This window comes from Coregonus lavaretus, assembly GCF_964263955.1.
Source record: "Coregonus lavaretus genome assembly, chromosome: 39".
Lineage (NCBI taxonomy): Eukaryota > Metazoa > Chordata > Actinopteri > Salmoniformes > Salmonidae > Coregonus > Coregonus lavaretus.
The window spans coordinates 11,831,864-11,837,664 of NC_140026.1; positions in this window are offsets into that span (position 1 = coordinate 11,831,864).

The following is a 5,801-nucleotide window of genomic DNA, read 5'->3' on the forward strand; positions in this document are numbered from 1 at the left end:
ACCTGGTCCTGGGGCAGCCTGGTGGACACAGCGTGGGTGGGAGGTGGGAGAGGAGGCCAGGGGGAAGGTGGGGGGTCCGAAGGAGAAGTTAGCCAAGGCACAGTAGTCCTGTCCTGGGACCAGGTCTGAGAACTCAGCTCTGTACACCACCTCCTGGGCCCAACCAGTACGCCTCTGAAACAGGATCAGGGAAAAGGGAGGGAACATGTGAACATGAGAGAGAGAGAGAGAAGCGATTCTCAGGGAGAGCCAATCATGGAGCTTGTACTAACCAAATGCACACAAACAAAACACAGCAGACCATAGACTGGACAACATGAGAGTTTCTGGTTTGAGCATTTTAAGTAGTGTACTCCACAGATACACTTACATAGCAGCAGGGGAAAGGGAGGGAACATGAGTTTGAGAGAAAGAGAGAGAGAGAGAGAGAGAGAGAGAGAGAGAGAGAGAGAGAGAGAGAGAGAGAGAGAGAGAGAGAGAGAGAGAGAGTGAGGGAGAGGGTGAGGGAGAGGGTGAGAGAGAGAGAGGGGGGGAGAGAGAGAGGGGAGAGAGAGAGAGAGAGAGAGAGAGAGAGAGAGAGAGAGAGAGAGAAAGAGAAGATGGAGGGTGAGCAAAAAGTGGTATTGCAGATGGCACAACCGGGGGTACCTTGTAGTCAGAGTGGTTCTGTTGGTTATATACTGTCACTGTGACCCAGGGGTCAATGAGTTCTGACAGTGGACAGCAGCTCTGCAGAGGAAGGCACCCCCTGTTGGTAGAACAAGGGAAGTGCACCTCCACTACCAGCCTCTCTCTAGACAGAGACACAGAGACGGAGGGGCGGCTGAAGGCTGAGGAGAGGAGAGGAGAGGAGAGGAGAGGAGAGGAGAGGAGAGGAGAGGAGAGGAGAGGAGAGGAGAGGAGAGGAGAGGAGAGGAGAGGAGAGGAGAGGAGAGGAGAGGAGAGACAAAGAAGCCACTTTGTAATTTCAATCACACCAGCCTATTCATGTCAGCATCTTTAGCGGTTTTAGCCATCTCCATTTGAATTCTGCAGTGTATTAAGATGTTTAAATGCTCTCTATGTGACATTTTATTTGAACAACAAACCAGCATTTTAGATATGTGATAGGACTGAGAGCAGAAAGGTAGGCTACTAACTGAAATCACTTGGGTCAAACTTGCGTGGTTCTGTCCAGACATGGCTCCCAGAGTCCTGGTGGAGGCCCAGGCGGATCATGTTGTAGAGTTCAAAGTCAGAGAAGGACTGGGACACGTCACAGTGCTGGGAGGAGACCTGCACACACCCCTCCACGTCCTGCCACGGATCTCTGTAACCCCCCCCCCCACACACACACACACATACACACACACACACACACACACACACGTAATAAATAATAGAAAACCATTCCAATCTATTCATGGGTTTCACTTATGTCACTCGCTTGAAATGTATGTGGAAATGTCCCATACAAGACACACACACTGGTTGAATGACTACTTGGGTGGTGGTGGTCATGACTAAACCAGTGGAGAGGAGAGGAGCAGCCAGAGAGTGTGATGGGCTTGGTTTCACAGCTATGGTAGAAAACAGTATTGTCTATCTATCATTTCCTATCTACTTATAAGCCCAATCAACCATAGAGTGGAGTGACTGATTCATCTCTCTGATTAAAACCCTTCTGAGGTTTCTCTGCCAAAACCACACATTTTTTATTCTCTCACACTACCTCCCTCTCTACCTCTCTCCTGCTCTTCTCCCCTTCATCAGAGCCGTTTGTTCTATCACCCAATCATTTGCTTTCCCTTTCCATTCTAGGATAGCTTTCCCTTACACTCTCAACAGTTGCGCAATTCATATTAACTTTCATTGTTCAGTAAATGAGTATCAGGATCCCATTGCTTGTTAGAATCCTCAACCAAGCAATGACTTGATTTAAAATATTCAATTTAAATGACTAGATACTAATTACACACAGAACAAACATTACAGTGGAAAATAAAATGTCATACATCAATGTTGTTTTTTTCTTCAGTAAAACAATTAGTTACTAATTCTAGTAAATAGGGGTACAGTAATATAACACTCCACAGAGCTAGATACTGGTCGATTAGATCAGTCAGTAAGTATCGATTAGATCAGTCAGTAAGTATAGTGAGCACTGAGCACAGACAGACAGACATACCCACCCCTGAGTCTTAGTTTGGACGGTGTAGGTGGTGGTGTTAGTGTTGGCCTGAGGACAATCCCACTGCAGGAGGCATCCTAAGTCCAGGGAAGCCACACTGGTGTTACAGAAGGTCCCAGATGATCCTGAGAGTTCACACGAAACAGTTCACAGTCAACACATAGATCACACACACTTCTGACATAGGCTACACTTTCATATTCACGATCTCACAGTAACAAGGATGACTATACCTAAAGACACAACTCATACATACTTAACATAATTGACTTAACAGTTCCTTAATCACCCAAATGAATGGATTACTACAGTACAACACAATACACTTTATACTATTTGAACCTTTAGTTGGCCATTTAAGCCATTGAGATCAAACCCTATATATAGACAACCCCTGTGGTGAGCCCCCCACAGACAGTGTGAGAGGACAGTGAATTGGATCAGTTACTGCACCTAAAATGGAGGGATAGAGAGCAACAGTCAGACTCACCTATGATGAGAAGAGTGACACACAATCCTGTTAACACAAGGGTCGTCGGTACACCTGGCACCGTCACCATGGTGACACAGGTAAGCTGGTAAACTGGACCACCGTGTGAGAAGGACAAAGGACATAGACTGAGGAGGACTCAGACAAAATCTTTTTCCAAAACAAAATCCCTTTTAGGGAGGGATACCACATTCATGTAAGTACCCTGATGCGCACAATGTAGCTGTTTATAAAATGCATGACAAATCATTTCTACAAGTTGAAAAGGACAGAGGTAGAGTAAGCTGTCACTTACCTACATCCACAGCCAGAAGTGAGAGAGAGAGAAAGAGAGAGAGAGCGAGAGAGCAGGGGTGGAGGGATCAGGACGTGATACAGTAGTTGTAGGTTCAAGAGGAAATTGCATAATCTGAAGCTTAAAGGTGCGATGCAGCAGCTTTTATCTCAATATCAAATAATTTCTGGATAACATTTAAGTACCTTACTGTGATTGTTTTCAATTAAAATTGTAAAAAATAAGCAAAAATAGCTTTTTAGCAAAGAGCAATTTCTCAAGCAAGAATTTTGCTAGGACTGTCTGGGAGTGGTCTGAGTGGGGACGGGAAAACTGAAAACTAGCTGTTATTGGCAGAGGGGTTTGGAACTCTCTTTCTTATTTGTATATTAAAGACATGCTGTGGAACTTTGGCAACTACTAAGTATTTTTTAAACCTCCCACTTTGGGCTGGATGTGTCAATGTGCAGTTCATACATGCATAATCTATGAGCAGAATTACTATCTTACCTCAATTAGCCACGAAATCCCCTAGTTTGAAAGTGACTGTTTTTCTGGAAGCTGTGCTGCGCCATTTTCCCTTCATTTTCCCTCATGTGTGCCAGCCCCCTAGCAATTCCAGTTCAACCAATTAGCTTCAGCCCCTCGCCATATGAGTGACAGTTAACAAGAGGCACATCATGCATTCACAGCAGAGAGAGAGAAAGAGAGAGAGAGAGAGAGAGAGAGAGAGAGAGAGAGAGCGCGCAATGACAATGACGTGGTGCACATATCTGCACGTGACGTAATACGCAATCTTCGGGGACCACTTTCAGCTCGTGAACGCTACTAAAAAGTATACAAAAGTATGGGAGAATCTCTTTAACTAATTTACTGCCTGGTGATGTCACCAGGCAGATCAAAACGGAAATTTCAGGCGGTCTTTTCAAACAGCTCTTACGCTAAAAAGGCATCATTATTTGAACAATTTTCACAGTATTATTCCAACCTCAGTGTGGAAATATTCTGTATACAATTCCTTCAGAAAGAATTCACACCCCTCGACTTTTTCCAGATTTTGTTGTGTTACAAAGTGGGATTAAAATCAATGTCATATTTTTTTTTTCAACGATTTTCACAAAATACTCTGTAATGTCAAAGTGGAAGAAAAATTCAATTTTTTTTATTTATTAATGTAGGCCACTCAGGAACATTCAATGTCGTCTTGGTATGTAACTCCAGTGTATAATTGACCTTGCGTTTTAGGTTATTGTCCTGCTGAAAGGTGGATTTGTCTCCCAGTGTCTGTTTGGAAAGCAGACTGAACAGGTTTTCCTCTAGGACTTTGCCTGTACTTAGCTCTATTCCTTTCATCCTTAAAGAATCCTTAGTCCTTGCATATGACAAACATACCCATAACATGATGCAGCCACCACCATGCTTGAACATATGGAGTGGTACTCAGTGATCTGTTGTGTTGGACTTGCCCCAAACATAATACTTTGTATTCAGGACAAAAAGTTAATTTCTTTGCCACATTGCTTTTGTGCCTTTTTGCAAACAGAACAGTTTTGGAATATTTTTATTCTGTTGAGGCTACCTTCTTTTCACTGTCAATTAGGTTAGTATTGTGGAGTAACTACAATGTTATAGTTCTCTCATATCACAGCCATTTAACTCGAACTGGTTTAAAGTCACCATTGACCTCATGGTGAAATCCCTGAGCAGTTTCCTTCATCTCCGGCAACTGAGTTAGGAAGAACGCCTGTATGTTTGTAGTGACTGAGTGTATTGATACCACCATCCAAAGTGTAATTTATAACTTTGCCATGCTCAAAGGGATATTCAATGTCTTCTTTATTTTACCCATCTACCAATAGGCGCCCTTCTTTGCGAGGCATTGGAAAACCTCCCTGGTGTTTGCCATTGAATCTGTGTTTGAAGTTCATTGCTTGGCTGAGGGACCTTACAGATAATTGTGTGGTAAAATGATGAGGTAGTCATTCAAAAATCATGTTAAACACCATTATTGCACACAGTGAGTCCATGCAACATAGTATGACTTAATAAGCAACATTTTACTCCTGAAGTTATTTAGGCTTGCCATAACAAAGGGGTTGAATACTTATTTACAAGACATTTCAGCTTTAACATTTTATTAATTTGTACAAATGTCTTAAAAACATTGACATTATGGGGTATTGTCTGTAGATCAGTGACAAAATCTAAATGTAATCCATTTTAAATTCAGGCTCTAACAAAATGTGGAAAAAGTCAAGGGTTGCAAAACATTTCTGAAGGCACTGTACAAAAACACAGGAAAACCTATTTTGAATGCACTGGGCCAGCAAGCCGTGAGACCGGAGAGAGAAACAGAAGGTATAGAGAGAGTGAGCAGGAAACAGACGGAAAGACAACCACCTTGCAAGCTTTGTGTAAGTATAAGTGTCTTGTTTTGAGTCACTCATTGTATCAGTAATGTTGGTACAGTACAATGTTGGATCTTAATTTTAACCACTTTGCTACAGCAGGGAAATAATCATGCAGCAACAGGAAATGTGAATTATAATTAAGACATTTCTGTTGGGGTTGATACATTTTTCATTAGAGAAAATAAAGTCTGAAATTTCAAAAAGGGGAAATTTCAAACTTCAGAAGCCTTTTTAAACCTCACATACACCATTTTTAAATGTCCTGCATTGCAGGAAAATTCCCCTGCAACAGGGTGATCAAATTAAGATCCTACATCTGTACATTGTACAATGACCCACTACTACTTATTATAGTGTATGTTATGCTTCTTAGATATTCATGACCGGTGTGTACCGGCAGTTGGCAAGAAATCCTACAATCTAGCAAGAGAAAAAATAACTCACACGGACAGTCTG